We start from the raw sequence: 20,856 nt of genomic DNA, 5'->3' as shown, positions 1-20,856 counted from the left end.
TTTAAAACTTTTCCATTTAAGAAAATCGATGAAATCCTTTCTTGTAACTCGCTCCTTCACTACGTCTATTTTTATTAATTTTTATGATTTCGCAGGGCTCAGCAATGCTGTCTGGGATTCTTTTTTTTTTTTTTTTTTTCCCCTTGCTAGAGCAACTGCGGGGGTGGGGGAGGCAAGGGCTGGCCTCCTGCCGGCGTCGCCCCCGCGGGGACCTCAGCCGAGCGCGCGGCGGGGGCGGGAATAGTGGTGGAAGGAAGCTGCGCTGGCCAGCCGGTCCAAGGCTCCACCTGCGGCCAAACCGCGTAGGTTCTCCGTCTCTCCGCCTCGCTCGCTAGCGTTCGCACACATAGACCGCAGCTCTCCTTTGGGTCGGAGAAGACGCCAGCCAAAGGAGGCGGGGTTGCAGGAGGAGAGTCCGCTCTGCGCAATCCAGTCCGGGACTTGGCTCCGCCCCGGAGCGGCGGCCTCTCCGGTGACAGAGGAGTAGTGAGCCGCACGGGGTGAGGCTGCAGCCAACTCCGCTCCCCGCGCACTCGGCTGCCCAGGCGCTCGGGACGCAGCAGCGGCGCTTCTCCGCGGGGCCGACCGCCTGCGATGTCCGCTTAGGAGCGGCGGCGGCGGCCAGCATTGCCACACCCGCGGCGTAGCGCTCCCAGCCGTGGAGCGGGGCTAGAGGGCGAACCCCTGCGCCAGCCCCCACCCCGCCCCCCCACCCTGAAATGACTTGTTAATCGGCGCAGACACCACCGAAGGGATCGCCGGAGTGAAATCCAAGTGGAATTTGGATTTGGAGAAGAGTTTCTTGAACATTTACTCCTTTCTTGTTGGCTTCTTTCTTTCTTTCTTTCTTTCTTCCTCTCCCCTTCTCCGCCTGTCATTGGAGATGAATACAGCGCGTTTGCATCCCAGAAAGTAGTCGCCGCGACTGTTACCCCAAAGAGACAAGCACACATGTAGGAATGACAAAGGCTTGCGAAGGAGAGAGCGCAGCTCGCGGCCCGGAAAGATCCCCTCGATAATGGATTACTAAATGGGATACAAGCTGTACCAGCCCGCTCCGAGCCCCGGCCGCCTGCCCGTCGATGCACCGAAAAGGTACGGCTGGGGCGCCCCGGCGCGCCCCACCTCCCGGGCGGCTTGGCTCCTTCCTGCGGGCCCCGGGGCCGCGGTCCGCACGCCCTGTCTCGGCTTTGTGGTGCTTGCGTTTTATTTTGTCTTGTGTCAGTCTCCCGACCGTTGCCCGGCCCTGGGGGAGCAGTCGCGAGCCCTGCCCGCTGCTCCTCTCCACCCTGCGCCCCAGAGACCGCCGGGCTCCGTGCTGCGAGCTTCCCCACCCGCGCTGCGCACACGCCAGGCGCCGCCCGGGACACCAACCGCGCGGAGAGCTCCCTGGCCCTGGGCTGTGTGTGCAGTACCCGGGGGCTCGTCCTCACTTTCGGGCCAGCAGGCAAGAGAGAAGCCCTGAAAGGGTGAGATTCTCGGAAGTGCCCGGTCCTGGTGCGAAGGCAGGGGAAGGGGTTCTGCCCTCGAGGGCTGGAGGAGATTGGGTAGAAGAGCGCTGTTTTCGCTCGGCACGAGGTTTGGGTTCAGGGGTTCCGCAGATACGGTGGGGAAGCAAAGAGAATCTTTCTTTTGTTGTCGGTGCGGGGTCTGGGCTGGGCTCAGTGGAGTGCGGGAAACTTGTAATGGCCCTGGCACTCGCGCACCCTACCACTTGGTGACATCCCGGCTCCCTCGGACGCTGGCACCAGAGGTTCCGGGCTTTGTTTGCTCGAACGAGTGGCCTCCTCCCAGTGTGGCGCGGCGCCCCCGCCCTGGGTCCTATTCCCCGCCGCAGCTCCCTCCTGGGCGGCGAAGACAGCATCCGTCGCGTCTGCGTCCCCCTCAAGCACAGAACCCGCCACGCCGGGACTGGCGCCCACTGTGCCGTCTTCCAGAATCTACGAGGCCCCTCTCTGGACAGGTGGTTTCCCGAGAGGGGGAAGGGTGAGAAGACCAGTTAAGAGATGGCTCAGTGCTTGCTAACCAGACGAGAGCTCTGCCCGGGCACCAGGTTCTGGATTGTCCGGACTACTTGCTGCGTCTAGAGCGCTGCTTCGCTGGCAGTGGGGCGCTCGGGAGCAAGCCCGACAGTGGCCACCCACTCTGCACTACCCTGCTGGGATGGGAAGTGTCTCTTCCCCAGATGCTCCGCTTTTTTCTCAGCTCCCCACCGTGTTACACGGTGCAAAGCAGGATCCTGAGATCCGTTCCCTCCTCCCACGACCGTAACGGTACAGGGGGAGCCAGGGAACAGTCCTGGATTTGTGGGTATGGGGGAAGGAAACAGGACTTCTTTTTCCCGCTCCCTCGCCGCCCCTCCGCCCAGCGCCGCCTCCTTTTTTTCCAGCGCGGGGTCACTCGACCAGGCGCTTCTGGAAAGTTTCTCTGAAGGCCAGGGGTGGGGGGCACTACAGAATTGGGGCTCAGCATGTGCAGCCCGCGGGAAACGGAACCCCCAGGGAGGCGGGCGAACCGCCCAGAATACGGCTAGGAGGTAGGAGCCGGCCCTTCGGAGAGTGGCACGCCGGCCGGTGGTCAGCTTGGTTGCGGTCGTGGCGCTGCACTTGCTGGCCCAGTCTCACAAGCAACTGAGCAAGGGGTGGGCGTGGGGAGGGGCGAGAAGGGGAAGTTCAGCGCAGCACTCAGGAAGCTGGTGCGGCCACTGTGGACAGCGGCTGGCGCGCGGGTGCGTGTGGACACGGGCCCGGGCTCGTTGGCTCCAAGCTCAGCATCCCAGCCTCCTGCAACCCTCGCGCTGTTTTCCAGCCGGCGGGTGTTCAAGGAGGGGCAGAGCAGGGAATCAGGTGTGCGTGGAGCGGGGGAGGAACCGCTGTTTTCACGGCCAAGGCGAGCATTTCCAGGGGCCGCCTCCTGCCTGTACTGCAGGGGGCAGGCCCGCTACCAATCCGCGTCGGTCCTTGGGAGAAAGGCGTCTGCTTTGGGAATGTGGTGGCCAGGGACGGCCACAGTGGGATCACTCTCTGCCTAGGCTGGATGAAAATCAAGTTGCAATTGAATGTGATCCATGAAAGGTTTAAAACACAGGCGCGCGAAGACACACACTCATACACACTCTCTCACATGTACGCCCAACTTTCTTTGCTTGGAATCTGAAAAGATGTTTAACCCTGTTACAGTGTTCTGCCAGCAGGTCTCAGGAAAGCTATTTAATGCCCCCCAGCGCTGGTTCTGAAGTCTTTCCGGGTACGAAGGTCGAGTGCCTTTGCCTTGCCTTTCTCTAATCCTGATAATTGTCTGGCCTTCCTTTCAACATACATCTTGGGCATCTGATGTCCACAGTCTGCCACTCTCATGGCAGGGAGAAGATTGTTGGTTCCAGATAATATGAACCCTTTATTAAGGTTTTTTCCCCAAAGTAAAGATACTAGTGCACATTTCTGAATGAAAACATTTTATTTTTCACACCTTTTCCAAATGACTACCGGAGGTCAAGATTGCAAGTATTCTGCATGGTTTTTTTAATACCCCCTGTTTAGTCTGCATGGAGCAGTTTTTACAGTAAGCTTTGATTAAACTACTCCAGGCATGAAAGTTAATTATTAACCTAACCTTAAATACTACAATGGCAACACTGTGTCTCCACCTATTAACCTAAACCATCTGTTAAAAAATAATTGCACTAATTATTTGAATTTGGTTTACCCATGCTTGTTTATATGGTGACTTTTATTTGACTCTTGAGTAACCCCCCACTCTCTGTTATTATTTTGGGTTTAGGACATTCTTAGATGAGGCACTTTGCAAACCAATCTGAAAGCAGAAATGAATGACCAACAGATTTAAACCTCTTTTTTGTGTTATGTCTTTTTTCAACTTGATATAAAGAGGCATTCTAGTTCATGTTTCTTATTGACACTGTTTGGTGACAATCTTCCCAAAGTGTTCTGTTTTGCAGTTATCACCATTTAGAGACGGGCCACACTCTCATAATGCATATAATCCACATATGTAAATGTTCAACAGACACCCAAAATCATGATCTCAGTAGCTACCTGCAGAATATACTTATTGGATAAAACATCCAAGTTTAAATAGGTTAAAAATGCATAAGAACCACTGTAGAAACTCAAGTAAATGTTGAATGAATAAATGAAAGAAATAGTCCCAAACAGTTCACATTTCTCCACTTAGAGTAGACCTAGGCTTTTTTTCCCCTACAGTGAAAAAGAAAATCTATGCCTTCAAGTAAGTGGTTATTATAAAGTGGCAATAAGTGCAACTCTTTATTTACTCACACAGAGACACACACACGAACACTCACCCCTCGAGTTCTTTCGAAGTCTAGTGAATGCTTTTCCCATCATTAAAAAAATATAGCATTTGCATTTTGAGGAGGTGGATAACATTGCCAAGTGTGTTGAATCCGAAGGATGGCAAGAATTAGGAAGACTGTTACATTCATTGAATAAAAATAAGAAACCCAAATTAAGAACTTGTATTAAATTCAAAATAAATCCTCATGCTTTAAAGGCCAATGGGTAGTTGCACTCCTTTATGAAATGGAAGGAAAAGTACTGTTTTGGACAAGGAGGTAAGTCAGATACTTCAGGATGTGTACATAGTGCTTCAGCTTTTTTCTGAGCAGGACAAAAGAGTAATCATGGGAGAAAAAGTTTTTTTAGAACTAGACTTGCCAAGCGCTAATATATTCTCCCATCATATTTGTTTGCAGAAAGGAATCACAGAACAAGCCAAACTAATTGCAAATGCTTTAATTAGGCATCTGCCGTTTGCGACGGTAGAAGAGCCTGCACGTATCTTGGCACTGCCGCCCGCCCTGCACACAGGCTTTAAGTTTCGACAGTTCACTGCCCTCGTCCCACAGCGAGTGTTCCCTGGGTGTACACATCTCCTGGGGAAGGGGAAACCTGGAAGCATCCTGCTGGGCCCTCCCGCATCAGTGCCCCCAACTCTCTTGGGGTGCCCTGGAGCCAAGTTGTCTCTGAGAGATTTCTATTCCAGAGTGAAGGCTTTTCTCCTCTGCCTTAAAACGTGCTAAGAGCAACTGAGCTATTCTCTGCTGGCAACCACACAGTTGCCTCTTGGGGATATGGTAAGGTAGGGAAGGGAGGGAGGCATTTAATCCCTTTGAAATGGGCAAGTAAGATGTCATACCACACAAACCTCAAGGGGAGAAGGGAGTTCGGGATACTTCTCAGCATGGGACTATTACAATATAGTTTATACACAAGGGTGTCTTGCTTTGTGAAGCAGATGAGATCTTGCAAACCTTTTTATTAGACTAATTCTGACAACACTAATGGAGAACGTCACATACAAGTATCAATACTTTGATGTTTCCCAAATAACCCCCTCAGCCCAGACCTCTCTCCTGGATCTCTGATATACACAATGCCTACAGGGGGTAGAATCTAATAGACATCTCAAACCCAAATGCTCCAAACACCTAGTTCTGGATCTTTCTCCTCCACACATGCTTTTCTTATCATCTTCTCCATCTTGGTAAATGGCAATTCCATCCTTTGAGTTTGCTCACGCCAAAAAACTCAGGAGTCATCCTTGACTCTTCTCTTTCTGGTATCTGCATCCATTCTAGCTGCCATGTTGTCAGCCCCACCTTCAGAAAGCATGCAGACTCCCTCCAGGTCTTCCACCTCAGTGGCCCTCACATTGGCCAAGCCACTATCTCCTCCTGCTAGGGAACCTACTGTGTTCGGCTCTCAGCTAGTCTCCGGGCTTTGCTCTTGGCCCCCTACAGTCTTTTCTCAACACAGCAGCTGAAGTGATATATATTTTTTTTTTTACAGATCAGGTTACATGTGCTCAAATGCTTTCCCATCATGTTCCAGCCAAAGCCAGAGTTCTTTCTATGGCCTTTGTGGCTCTACATGATCTGCACTCGGGTCCCCACCTCTCTGACCTCCACTCCTCCTTGGGGTCACTTGACTATGCTGGGCGTGCTCCCCCCAGGCCCCTTTGCAGGGTCTCTCTGCACTTGCCCTTTCAAGGCGTGGGGCGGTCCTTTGCCCAGAGAGCTGCAGGATTTGCTCCTCTCCTCCTACAGGTTCTCTGCTCACATGTCACTTTCTCAGTGAGGCCTTTCCTGATCATATTTACTTCACCCTTTTGTCGCAACACTCCTTACCCCAGTGGACAGCCTCAGGTTTTTTTTTTTTCCTCTTAGCACTTTTCACATCCTGACAAACTGTCTGTTGTCCTCATTTATTTTCTGTCTTCTGCTAGACATAATGCCATTATGTTTCTTTCACTGCTGTTATCTCCAGCACCTAAACCTGTGCCTGGCACATCACAGCGCTTTCATAACAAGTATTTGTTGAATGAATGAAGAGTGAATCTTTTTGCAAACAACCAGTCTTTATCTCTTTTGCTTGCTCTTGTTTCTCTATGATATGTGTCCATCAAATGAGACACCTCTCTGCCTGCATGAGTGTGTGTGTGTTAACACTGTCTTCCATGCACATAGGTGATGTGTTTCATGCACCACTCTGGGTTGTTTTTCCAGTCTTCGTGATGGATTGACGCCTGCTCATTCCCACACTCACATCCAGTCAGTCCCCTTCTATAGCCAAGAGCACAAATCTGTGGGACACCTGGTTGAAGCTGGAGGGAATGTGAGTTAGGCAGAATCAGCCTTCTAAGAAACAGAGCTAAGAAGACAGCCAGCACTTATGGAGACTGAGCTTTTGACCTTGGACTCATTTGTTCTGCATTTTAACCACTGGCCACAGAACCTTCTTGCTTTTTTGGAGTTTGCTAATAGTAGTTTTTAAAATTCAACTTTCTGGGGCTTCCCTGGTGGCACAGTGGTTAAGAATCCGCCTGCCAGTGCAGGGGACACGGGTTCGAGCCCTGGTCCGGGAAGATCCCACATGCCGCGGAGCAACTAAGCCCATGTGCCACAACTACTGAGCCTGCGCTCTAGAACCCGCAAGCCACAACTACTAAGCCTGCACACCACAACTACTGAAGCCCACGCACCTAGAGCCCATGCTCCACAACAAGAGAAGCCACCGCAATGAGAAGCCCGCGCACCGCAACGAAGAGTAGCCCCCGCTCCCCACAACTAGAGAAAGCCCGCACACAGCAACAAGACCCAACACAGCCAAAAATAAATAAATAAATAAATAAATAAATAAATAAATAAATAAATAAATAAATTTATTAAATAAAATAAAATTCAACTTCCTACCAGGAGGAAATAGTATGCCCATTAACCCACATTTCTATCCTGTCCCAGTGCAGTGATAACCGTTGTTGAAGACCCTGTTCTTGGAGTTGGATGACCTGGGTTCCAGACTCACTACAACGGACAAGCCACTTAACTTTTCTCAAGCTGCATTATTTTAAATAAAAATTGTGAATAGTAAACCTATGCTTTCTATCTAGTAGGACTGCTGGGAGAATAATATGAAATCATGAATGTAACGGTATTTGGTAAAATATAAAATGCACTCTGGAACTTCCCTGGTGGTGCAGTGGTTGAGAATCTGCCTGCCAATGCAGGGGACACGGGTTCGAGCCCTAGTCTGGCAAGATCCCACATGCCGCGGTGCAACTAACCTGTGTGCCACAACTACTGAGCCTGCAACCTAGAGCCCATGAGCCACAACTACTGAGCCAGCATGCCACAACTACTGACGCCCGCGTGCCTAGAGCCCGTGCTCCGCAAAAAAGACAAGCCACCGCAATGAGAAGCCTGCACACCTCAACGAAGAGTAGCCCCACTCGCCACAACTAGAGAAAGCCTGCGCACACAGCAACGAAGACCCAACACAGCCAAAAAATAATTAACTAATTAACTTTTTAAAAATGCACTCTGGAAATTTGAAAAGTTTGATGCTAACTCCTTCCTCCGCTCCCGAGACCCCAGGCCTAGCAGAGACCCTGCTTCATTGTCTTCTAAATCATAAAAGAAATATTATACTGTGTTGATGTCATTTTAATGTAAACCACATTATGAAATTAAATAAGATCCTCAAATTCACTGAAAATGCACAATCTACATAGTGTACAGATGGCAACTTTATGAATCAGGTGCCAACCATGTCAACTAGTGATTGTTTCCAATGTGACCAGTGAATCGGGCAAGGTCATAGGAGTGGCACTCTGCCAGGCATTATAAAAAAAACAGTAAGGGCGTTGTTTTTGCTCAGGTAAGTTCTAACACAGTTCATGTCAGTGAAAGCATTAACGTAGAACAGACACGTCAGGGCGAACTAGGAGTAGGAGGAAGGAAGTTTTGATCTTTGCTATTTGCTACTATCTTCCCCACCAAATACAGGGCAAATTCATTAGATTTTGTGGCATAAGTTTATTAAAAATGTGGAAGGACTGTTGGAGGGAGGGCTGTAGACAGCTCTGGAGGTGATGCAGAGGTCACACATCTTAGGCAGACACAACACAGATTGCATCCCATTTTTTGCCATTTACAAATAGTGTGACTTTGAGCCAGTTACTTATCTGCCTCAGTTTCCATTTGTAAAATGCTACGGTTTACATTTGTATTACAGTTGTCGAGGAGAGTAAATATGACATCTGTAAGTTTCATGGCCCAATGCCTGACACACTACACACACTCATTAAATATAAAGTGTTATTTTTATTTGGATGACAGTTGTCATGGAGAGTACCCTGGTGGGGAGAGTACAAAAGGAAATGGCCTTACAAATCTGTAACATAAAGAGATGATGCAAAGGAAACACCTTTGGACTGGAAAGGAACATTCACACCGTAAGCAAAATACACAGTCTGCACCCACTAAAGAATCTGAGAGTACCCACATTTGGAATCTTAGAGCTGCCCATAATGACTGTTCAGGGATGAGTTGAATTGACCCCAAGGACCACACACCTGTCATAGGGGAGAAGCTTGGCTGTCAATCAACTCCTCCAGGAGGCTATGGCTGGGACTACCGCATGAGGGTCTTTATGGTGGCCATATTTGCCAGGTCAGTCTTCCCTGGCCAAGCCTGAAACAGTGACAGTTTGGGAGCACCTGAATCTCCACGCAGAAGCAAACCACTACCTTCCCCACCAAATGCAGGAAATAGTCACCTGACCCCAGTGGAGACAGCGATTACTCTACTGCTGATATATTGCTATACAACCTGAAATTTGATTCAAATGATAATCATACACTTTCTTATCTGACTCCTCAAAAGCACAGCAAAAGGGGCAATATTACCACTGCAGTCCTCTGAAGGAACAGGAATCCCTCCATGGCTTAGAATTACAGTTATTTTCATCTAGGAAAATGTTTTTCTCTTCAATTTTGTAAGTGGAAAGAGGACAGAGAGGGGAATAAATCAGCAATTCACATGTCCCAAACACTGAAGGACCAGGTCCTGCGGAGCAGCCAGTGTGCGACTGTTGCTTTGAAAGTACTGTTAGTCATAGGTATTTCCACATACAGCCTTGAGACCTGAGGCTTTCATTTAATATGACTCAGCGCTTGCTAGTGGTTTCCAACTAACCTATAATTGCCATCTGCAGAAACTTTAATTCAAAGAATCCAAGCCAATTCAAAAACCTTAGTGGAAGAATCTCTAAAATTGATGCCATTTACCCCTCTTATCCCTTCTGCCCTCCCACGTGTTTAAGACCAAGCCTCTGGCCATGATTTGATTTGAAGCATTTATAGAACAGAACAGGATCTGGCATTGAACACAATGAAAACATGCCATTGGAAAATAAGCATTTGAGGGACTGGGAAATAAGGGATATATTAATTGTAGTTTAATGTTATATGAGAGTTTTAAAGCCAGGCTTTCTGTGGATCTATTCTTCCTTCCTTTTTCCTATTCCTGAGTCCGTTTTTCAGGAGCGTATTCAATCTTTTCATTAATATTGCAGCAACTCTAGGGCTTGCCTCACCCCCAGACTCCTACCGTCCTTGAATGAGGAAAGTAAGAGAATACTGATGGAGCTGGTGAATGGAAACGTTCCTTTCCTGAAAATGGAATGCTTTATGAAAAACTGCACTCCACAAAAAACACGCAGAACAATCCAACAACTGTCTCTCCTCCTTTTTACCCTGAGAGCCACTTGACTTCATTCACATATTTTGGTGTTTGAATGCCTTTGTTCTTAGGCCTCAGATACCCAGGTGGAACACCAGCCTATTAAGCCTTTCATTATTCTAAAAACGTGAGCATCTGAGTTACTAAAAACATTTTCATCTCTGCAGAGTGAGCGATAACTAGAAACCGAACTGTTTACAGCATTCTAAACTGGAGTATAGGTAGCAGAATGGCAGTTGGGTGGATTTTTATAAGAATACTTGTTAATGGTTTCTGAGATGGATTCTGTGCTAATTCTTCTCGCATCATGAATGATGGCCCTAGCTAGACACTGTCGCTGGGATCTTCATCTATTAATCATGGAGGCTACTTTCTTATTCGGTTGCCATAGTTTCAGGGCCTCAGATAGTGTTGGGTTGTCTTGGGAAAGGTTTGAGATATACTAGGCTTGCGAGGCTTGCAGTGATTTTGGCAGTCGTGGTCTTCTGAAAGCACTGAAAACTGCTTCTAGTATAATTCAGCGTTGGATTAAAAGAGCAACTTCTGAGAGGGTCTCTCTGGACCTTGTTACGTGCACATCCAGCTGATATTTACTCCAGGATTTGCCTCTTACTCAGTCTTGCTGGTAAAAAATTACAGTCCGGGGGCTGATGTCACTTTCATCTTTCGACAAGAAAGCCAAAGGGTACGAACTCTTCATTAAGGCTGTCTCTAAACGTGGAGGTAAATGAGGCCATTCCTGACTTCGCTCAAATCTCAGTTTCATAACTTGGTTTTGGCTCTGCAGATGGCTAAATAAATAAAATGACCTCACGAGTGTTGTATGTTGTGCTCTGGTATGGCCATGTAAACACTTGTGCTTTCCTTCAGGTTTCACCTTTATTTTCTTTGGTTTGACACACATTACTAAAGGGCTAGAGACCATTTGACTGCATTTTGCAACACTGGCCCAAAGGTCTACTGTTTTGCCAGCTCTTGAGTGTCTGAGCATTTTTTTCTTCCTGTAAGTATAATATCTTGCTATTTCGGGTTGATGAGGAAAAAGCTCTCCAGTGGTGGACATCTCATGTGACCTAGTCAAGAAAAGATCTGGAGGAGTAAATTGCTCCAAGAGGGAGACACACGCACCCCATGATTTATGTGCTTCGTGTGTGGTGAAGAACACAACTCTCCTTTGTTAGGTAAAGGTGGCCTTGTGTAACAGATACTGGTACATTTCTTAACGTTTCAGTTCCCATTTCTCAAGTGGACTTCCAAGGACTTCGATCAGTCTAAGCCCAGCCATTTAGTTCCTTTGTAACTTAAAACATAAAATAAAACCATCTCACACTTGAAGCAAACAGCACTGAATTCAGGACATGCAGTGCAGCAACTGAAAATCCAGGCGATTTCAGAAGAAGAAAACCTTGAATTCATTACAAATGGGCCTAATCTAGAAAATAAGTCATTTTTTTTTTAAACTAGAAAATAACTAGTTTTTATTCCAGGGTGAGCTTCAAAGCAGCCGTTTTAAATTTCCCCAGATCCAGCCTGCCAAAATTTTTGTTTAAGCTCAACAAAGATTTTTAATGCACGTGCCTATTATATTGACCCCTCCCTTACTCAACCACACTAAATGATTGATCTTAGAGGCCAATAATTTGAAGTAAATTAAAAGGATAACATGGCCTTAATTGCTACTGGCTTCACCAGGCTTCTGGGCACAGGAATTCCTTGTGGAGAAACACTTTTAAGTGTCACAGCAGTTTTTGATCATGTGGTCTGGCTTACGTACCATAGGCTGCAATTATCCCCTCAGCCCTCCCCCACCTCCCCCTCAAATATCTCTGCAAAGCAAAGAAAATATCCATTTGTAAATTCAGTATTAGGGACCCCTGATTATTCGGCAGGGTCAGAAAATAGGTCCTGCTTGTTTTAGAGTATTCTTTAAAGATAGTTGTTTTAAAGAAAAAAAAAAAAAGCATGGAGTGGGGAGGACAATGGGATTAATATTTCATATCAGAAGCTTTTTTTGTTCGAAGAAGAGTTTGTGGGAATTCAGTTTGCTGTCCTCTCGACAATGACAAGGTTGTGATTACTCTTTGGTATCTGGTCAGAGACGACATTGCACACTGGAGCCTTAAGAAAAGTAAGCAGTGCTTTTGTGAGGCTGTCAGTCAAATACAATGTAGACTTTAAGTAACCTTAATTAATGATTTCTGATTACAGATTTTTGGGTGTCTCCAAGGCATCAATGCCTCGGAGGCTGCATTTTGCTGGAACATTTTCAGACAGCGGTGACTAGAACATGCTTCCATTATCTTGCCATGCAAACCATACTAGGGTCTTATTTTATGAGAAATGTGATTCTGTATCATTTGCAGAATGATCATATAAAGAATGAAATATCATTTGGGGAACAGCTGAAATTTATAAGTGATGTGGAGTGTTTTGAATCTTTAGAGGAATCATTTTTTATTTTAAAGGAATTTACCTATCAAAATTGTTGATATATACTGGCTCCTAGCTGGATTCGAGGCCATGCCTTCCAAAGATTGAATGGGACTTTGAGCAGTGCCCCAATTCTTTCAAATGAAAGCCACTTATGCTGGGGATACTGGACCAGGTGGTATTTCCTTTGCCTAAAAGTACTCTTTACCGAGTGCTAACCGTAACGACCAGAGCACTATAGGCACTAGAGAGAAACAGGCCTTACTTTTGATTTACAGTACTTTTCCCGTGTCATGAGTTTTAGAACAGATATCAAGAAGCTGAACTGTAATGTTAATGCGCTATTGACATTCAACTTTTAACTAGAGGGGCCTAATGAAAGTTAGGTATATTCATGCCAACTTATAAATTAAATTGCTGAGTGAATAATCATTTTGCACCTTATACGAAACTCTTAGTAGCATATAACCTGTCTAGTTTAGCATAATTTGTGCTTACGAATTATAACTGCTTAGCTTTTACAATTAAGCTTACTGATCTATAAGCGTCTTAATGAGAAATTACCTAAGTTGATTGGTATTATTTGCTGTACTGTGTTCTAGGGTAGTGATTATCTGAAATAATTGGCAAGATGGTTGTCCCGCTGCATGCAGTATGGTTTTACTTCTAATATAAATTACGTCAACCCAGTGTTATGATCCCATGTTTGCCCAGACAAGAGGAGGTGCTACTGGTGTCATCTAGAAAGAACAGAGTAGTTTCATATGTAGCCAAGAGGAAGGTAACAAACATCTTTTGGATACTTTTCTTTTTTAAAGTGATGTTCAGCGTACAGGGAAAAGTCTTCTATTACAAAGTCAACTTTTATCTACAAGGTGTTTCCGTTCATTTGTGATGAGGGGAAGTTCAACATGTTGAATATGCTGAGTAATTAATTCTCCTGGGAGATCTTGGGAGTGTGGAGCTTTCGTTTTCATATTTTGTCATGTCCAGAACACAAGACCTGTGAATACTGCCCAAACACATCCATTCCCAAGAATGAAAAGGACAACATAATTGCCACCGCTGTTAGAAAACAGCCACTTCCAGTTCCCCAAGCCAGGTGTGCAAGAGAAGGCTTTGCAATGTTGTGAATAGCTTGACATTATCGCATTGCTATTGAAATGCAAATTCCTCTGAGCAGAGCTTGCAAAGGTTTCCAACATAGGACTGGGGCAGTGTCTTTTCTTGCTTGTTGTCAACCATACCCAGTCTTCACTGGAGGGCTCGTTCTATTAAAAGTAATCATAATGCATTTGCATATTTCATTGTTTCTTATTGCCTGTGTTTCAAGTGCCGGCCTGCCCAGGATGGCACCTTGTTGGGAGAGGACAGACTGGCTTACAGCAGTGAGGTGCAAACCCAGGACTGCTCTGCCCAGGAAGGAGTCTTGCCAAGTCCCGTATCAGATTTAGAAATCAGGCTTAGTGGTGATGATCAACATCAACAGTATTTAACGGTGTTATTACTACTAATAAAGACCTCATTATATAGTGCTTATATTTTTCAAAGTGTGTTTATAAACATCACCTCATTTAATATCATTACAACCTGGGTTAGGCAGGGCAGATATTATTATGCCCAATTTAAAGACGAGATAACCGAGCTTCAGAGAGGTCAAATGATTGGCCTAAGAGTATATACCTCTGGTAAGGGAAGGGCTTGAGACAAGGTCCCCAGCCTTCTGAATCTGAGTTTTTTATGCTCTGTGTCATTATACGGTTTACTCAATACTTTACAAATTTTTGAAAACAATTTACAGTCTTCCAACTGAAGATTTTTTACATTATGCCTACTATGCAGATTTTTTTTACATTATGCCTACTATGCAGATTGACTACTGCCATGAAACAAGCTTAGAAGTAGCTTTCCGAGGACTTCACCTGAGGGTTCACTGCCATTGGGACCTAAACTCCTGGTTCTGGGTGGAATGCTATTACAGGTCATTGTCTCCAGCAGCTCTTAGGGCCTTGAGTCTGTCATCCGAAAGGACATCATTTGAAAAATGGAGGATGTTGTTATTTAGGATTCTAGTCCTGTTTTATAGTAGGGATAAAAATAAACAGTAACATAAAAGTGGAAACTTTGACCCTGGTGCAGGGTACAACTGGAGGGACAGAGGGGTGAACCAGATATTCGGCAGGAATATCCTCCTGGGGCTTGCAACTTGCGCCTATGAAACAGAAACACACTTTCAGCAAGGAATAAAGTAGACCAGATGGCTCAACATAAACGGATCTTCCGACTGACCAAGGTCATTTTACTCCTCTGGTCCACGCTGCTGGGTCTAGTGAAAGCAGCAGTTCCATTTAATTCAGCAGATAGATGTTTAGCACCTACTCTAGGCAAGTTCTAGATACTGCAGAGACACAATGATGACCTAGTTCAGAATTTACTGATTAACCGCATACCGATTCAAGGCCAGACATTGGGTTGACATTCTATCGAGGAAGTTAGATTTGCAAAAAATCACTATAGTGTCTGAGGTCTGACTATTCTCCATCCCCAAAGCAGAGTGGTAAGGATGCCAAGGACAGGAAGGAGTGCTCTGTCCAGCTGGGGAGGAAGCATTTCAGCTGCTTCTAAAGAATGAGTGAGATTTTGGTACGTGGGAGGCAAGGGGCAGAAGAGCAGTGGGGCTAAGGGAGAGGCAGGAGCAAAGGCCAGAGGCAGAGAAATGCAGGATTTGGCCCCAGAGCAGCAAGGGGGCCTCCTGAGGACTGGTGATGTGGCCTGAAAGCCCAGCGGACAGAAAGAGGAATGGAGAGCAGCCTGTGGAGGGCTCTGCCCTGCTGAAGAGGTGGGACTTGGAGCTGCAGGCAGTTGAAGCTTTTCAGCAAGATGATGATGTCATCAGATGTTGTGTTGTAGAAATATAAATCTGCTAGCACTGTGAGTGGAAAAAAGGAAACAGATTCTGGGTGTGTTGACAAAGTACACCCGTCAGGACTTAGGGACCAGTTGGACGTGTGGGGTAAGGGGGTAGAAGTAGTAAAAAAAAAAAAATGGTTCCAAGATGTCATGTCTGGGGAGCTGAGTGGATCGTGGTGGCACTGGCCAAGACAGGAACCCAGGTTTACAGACAAAATAGTTAATATTTAACAGCTATCATAAACCATATGTAAATGACACATAAGAAGCCAAACGCCAAAGCCTGGGATTAGTTCTATTGTGCTCATACCCAGCTCTGTAAAATGAGTGCTAAAGATTTTAAAATTAAGAGCATTTACACTGTTGCATTTGGTCTGGCAGCTGGGACCACTTTCTCCAACATTAGGGAGGTTAATACCATGATGTGAGGTGGATAATAATGAGAAAGACTGAAGCACCGTCCAGCGTATCTATAAAAACTGGCTACAGAGTGCAGGAGGAGCGAGAGCACGTGATTCACTCCTGTAACAATCAAGGCCTAGATCGAGCCACCTGTTTCCTATTTTTTTCATTCTGAACGGTTTTACTTTATGCAAGTCTTTGAATTCTGAAACTAAATGTACATGTGTTTGTCCCTTCCTCCCCTCTCTCCTCCTCACCCTGCCTTGGGCATATTTACCAGTGTTTATCTCTTTAAGTTGCCTTGTGCAACTGAAATGTTACAGATGACGTAATTCACAAAACACAGATAACAGCTAAATTGTGTTGTTTATTTAATAAGACAGTGTTAGCAGACAGCTAGGCCTTTTTTTTTGCTGCATTATGCTAAAATTGAACACTGCTTATTGTAGTAGAAGAAAAAATGTGTTGAGTAATATTTTGTTTAGGAAGAAATAAACCTTCAATATATAGGTGAATGAGGTATTACAGATTTCGTTTCGTGGTTTCAACCTTTAGATAAGTACTGATACAGTACAGTTGTCCACAAGAATCCTCCAAAGACCTTTAATAGTTGAAAATAACTAATATTTATGCTATAAAAAAGAACCCTAAAAAGATGGATATTCTGTCTTTACCCTTCACAGTGCATTTTTATTTCAGAGGCTTCTAAATGAACCTTCTAACAGGAAAGTTTTATTCCATAATAAAGTTTGTTTTACATTTTAAAAAGAGGTTGAATAACGGAAGTGAAACAAAACAGGATTGGAAACATCAAGTATCTTCAGGGGGCTTTAACAAATAAGGGAGCTTCTAGAAGGGAGAAAACGTTTATGAAGTGGTTTGCTTTGAAGTCTTCTTCTAAAGGCACATTCAAATGAAACATTAAAGAATGATCTGATGATTTTTTTTACACGGGGACACCATATTTAAGTTGCTGTTATCTATTGTACTATGCCAAAGTACTGCTTGGTGTAGGATTACTTAGTTTCTAACTTGCAGGCTGCCCTCTAGTGTTACTTGATATCAACACAACTACTTTTGTTTAGATTCCAGGAAAGGTGAAAAAACATACAGAGCCTCTTACCATCTACTGATAGTTAGCAGCTAACCTAGCCCAGCCAGTCACTGTCTCTAAATAGTGTTAAGAAGTTTGATACCTGCTTTGAAAGGTGGTGAACAAATTTAAATGTGTCCATCACCAAAGCACTTGATGGCAAAGAGGACAATATGGTGTGGAAAAACACACACACTCGTGACTGGGAATTCCAACCCCATATAAGGAGTTAAACACCGAACAAGAAGTTTTAAGACTGCATTATCCAATTAAGTTCACTTATATTTTCTTTTATGTCATGCAAAAGAACAATATACGATGAAATAAGCTCTGTCAAATAAGTCTAAAAGACCTTCTTTAGTAAGTTTAAATTAAAATTATAAATGTCAAGAAAGAATTTTCAACCACCATTGGGTGGGAGATGTTTGACCAGATAGCCTCACCTCCAAGTCTGTGGCATAATTAGCCCTCAGGGAAGAGTTCTCTAACTTCAATACACTATCCTATTACAGACCTTCAAAGAGTAAATCTCAGCACTTTATAGATTATCCTCTGAAGATATTAAGAAGAGAAGCACGCACTGCAGCCTAAACTGTGGCATTAAGTACTTTCTGACAGTAGTGCCAGCTCTGCTTTTTCTCAGATGAAGAGTAAGCACACTCCAGAGTCTGCAGTAAGTGGAGAGAGTAAATTTCAGTCTCGGTAGCTATCTTTTTGCATGTGTAATGTTGGCATCCTCAGTGGGTTATGGAGGTAACGTTACAACGTTCCAGGTACGTCCAGCTCATAGCAGTAGAGTGACTGACATGAATTTGATAGAAACGTTGACTAATGATGATGATTTCGTAAAGTTTTGAGACTAAGATCAGGAAAAACAACTAAGATCCCATAACTGCTAGAAACACACAGAATGAAGCTGAGGGTTAAAATTACATTTGGGAGTCAACTTTCCTGCTACAGGGGTGACATGATGAAGGAGTTAAAAGTATGAGCTCTGGAGTTTCCTGTTCTGTTGGCTGTGAGACCTTGGGAAAGCCACTTAACCTCTCTGGGCCTTGTTTTCCTCACCTGTGAAATGGAAATACTAATAGTGCCAACCTCATAAAGCAATTCTGATGGCTGAATGAGACCATATGTACCAGAATGATGGCTGGTACATGGTAAGCACACAATAAAAATTATCTATTATAATTTGACACCAAGTTCTCCTAATCGAATTGGCTAAATTCAGTGTTTCATGTCACCAGGAGGACATGGTTGTTGGCACGTAAGTTAAAACTGAAAAGACAAGATGATTACAAGACGATAGTGAACAGATGAGTCTTTCTGCCTGCTTCTGTCTCTGTCTCTTTCTCTATGTACTTCTTTGTGTCAGAGCCTGATTTTAAATAGTTGATTGAATAATCATTCATTTCTTCATTTTATTTAGGAAATACTTAGCACATACCTACAATATGCATTGAGCCATATTATATATTAGATCCTATTGGATAATTCCAAAATATTAAGTAGGTGTTAGATGAATAGGTTTTGATCCCATTTTAATTTGCCTTTGCTGGGTCTGGCATTAATTTGCCTTTGTTGGGTCTGTGTTTATCAGGCTTATGCCACAAGCCTTCTTGCACTCTGGGAACAGACCACGTAGGAACTCCAAAGGAATAACACTGAGGGAGTTTTCTGTGTTAGATTGTAGTTAATGTTATATTTGGAATCACGATATTTCAAAGAGGGCCCAAAGGTCTCTGTTAATCTAACCTGACTCAAAATCAATGTGTAAATACAAAAAGTTTATACGACAGAACTTTAAGGTATATATGGCATTAACTACATACACCAATAAGCTAAAAGTGTCAAACTGATTCACTGGCTTTAAACACTTGTTTTTCACAAAACCCAAGAACTGAAGTACTGAACAGCAAAGTAGTTGGATTGGAAAGTGATTCCCTATTCCAACCCAGCCTTCACCCCTACTTCCCCGGGGTGCAATGAGAGGACAGAAAAGAGGTTCAGTGATTTAAGAATAAACACAAGGGCCAAGCTGATCTTTAGCTCTCAAGCAAACACAAGTTAATTCTGGCTTTATCCATTCTAAGTACTTGCACCAGTGGGCAAAGCCTAATTCACAAAAATAAGGGAGCTGCCGGTCAGGAGTTAGGTAATGTGTTGGAGACTGGGTACTTCCCGAAATGATGGATGATGGGAACGCTGGCCCTCCTCCCCTGTGGCAGGGAGGATTGTGTTTGTTTGGTATTCACCCAAATTCAGGACCATCTGACAGTTGTTTGGTGTTTCTTGTGAAACGGACTTGGGCCCTAGCCAGATGCTAGTGGACAGATGTTCACAACACAAAACTGTCATCAAAATAGGCGCTAATTGGCACCCTCCTAATGATCAGAACAAATAAGGCAGCAATGGGCTGGATCTGCCGTGACCATCCCAAGGTCCAAGCCTGCCTCTCCCGGCTTAGGGAGGAGGCCTTGTTGGGAAACCCAGCTTTTTCCGTACTCAGGGATTTTGGGTTCCTGGGCTCTGTGACATCAAACCTCCACAACGGATATTTAGTGTTTGCTTTGAGTGTATGGATGCTTGTATGTAGGTGCTTAAGAATCGAAACCTTTCAAGAAGGTGGGCAAATCAGGGTTGTTTGGACTTCACCACCCACCAAAGCAGGTCTTAAGAGTGCAGAATTTTCTCCACAAATTTGGTTTCTATGCAGTGTTTTCTGAACACATACTTTATAAAAATTATTACCTATTACCTTCATGTGAACCCTCAAACAGAATGTGTGCACTTCATACCTCTGGTTGTACCTGGTTACACCTGGTGAATGTGTGCACTTCATACCTCTGGTTGTACCTGGTTTGAATAAAATGGATTTTATTTTTTTATTTTTTTTTTTATTTTTGGCTGTGTTGGGTCTTCGTTTCTGCGCGAGGGCTCTCTCCAGTTGCGGCAAGCGGGGGCCACTCCTCATCGCGGTGCGCGGGCCTCTCACTATCGCGGCCTCTCCCGTTGCGGAGCACAGGCTCCAGACGCGCAGGCTCAGTAGTTGTGGCTCACGGGCCCAGCCGCTCCGCGGCATGTGGGATCCTCCCAGACCAGGGCTCGAACCCGTGTCCCCTGCACTGGCAGGCAGATTCTCAACCGCTGCGCCACCAGGGAAGCCCGATAAAATGGATTTTTAAAAAACTAAGTTAAAGTGAGTATTTCAGGGGCAAACTGGTTTGACAATGCCCCATTCATAATTAGGTACAGTTGTTCCTACTTGTACACGCTACAATAACTGTCTTTGATTTCAGCAGTCAAACTGTCTTTTAGTGCCTCGGGCACTTTTTGAGTAGGAATTCTCGCCTCTCTTCTCTCCATTTTGCAATTTGGGAACAAACTCATATCCTGGCTTATTACTACTAACAGAATATTACCTATCTGGAGACTGACAAATAATTCTTTGTAAAGCAGGATGTAGTTTTTTGTTTTTTTTTTTTAATTATTTATTTATTTATTTTTGGCTGTGTTGGGTCTTCATTTCTGTGCGAGGGCCTTCTCTAGATGCAGCAGGCGGGGGCCTCTCACTATTGCGGCCTCTCTTGTTGCAGAGCAGGGGCTCCAGACGCGCAGGCTCAGTAATTGTGGCTCACAGGCCTAGTTGCTCCGTGGCATGTGGGATCTTCCCAGACCAGGGCTCGAACCCACGTCCCCTGCATTGGCAGGCAGATTCTCAACCACTGTGCCACCAGGGAAGCCCAGGATGTAGTTTTATAATAAGTGATTTGGAACTTTTTTTTTCTGATGTTACTGTTCATTGTATTCCCTGGATTCAGCTCATATGCAGATGAGGACCCAGAATAGAGACCCTCCCTAACACTTCAGACTCTGCAGCCCCTACTCCCACCCCCATGCATTAAAGCCTCCTTTTCCCCACCCCTTTCCGGAGCTAAAGATCCAAGAAAGACTCATC

The 20,856-nt window shown here is 45.1% G+C and overlaps 1 protein-coding gene across 2 annotated transcripts in view; it reads left to right on the top strand.

The window, feature by feature from the left end:
- Window positions 1–719: 719 nt before the first annotated feature.
- SEMA6A (semaphorin 6A) overlaps window positions 720–20,856 on the top strand; it is a 124,770-nt gene continuing 104,633 nt past the window's right edge. For both annotated transcript variants that reach the window (XM_068534218.1, XM_068534217.1), the window contains exon 1: window positions 720–1,095. The gene's annotated coding sequence lies outside the window, so the exon portion shown is untranslated. The remainder of the gene's footprint in view (window positions 1,096–20,856) is intronic.

This window comes from Eschrichtius robustus, chromosome 2 (assembly GCF_028021215.1).
Source record: "Eschrichtius robustus isolate mEscRob2 chromosome 2, mEscRob2.pri, whole genome shotgun sequence".
NCBI classification, from domain to species: Eukaryota; Metazoa; Chordata; class Mammalia; order Artiodactyla; family Eschrichtiidae; genus Eschrichtius; species Eschrichtius robustus.
The sequence above is the reverse complement of the archived record's forward strand: the minus strand, read 5'-3'. Positions and strand labels throughout refer to the sequence as shown.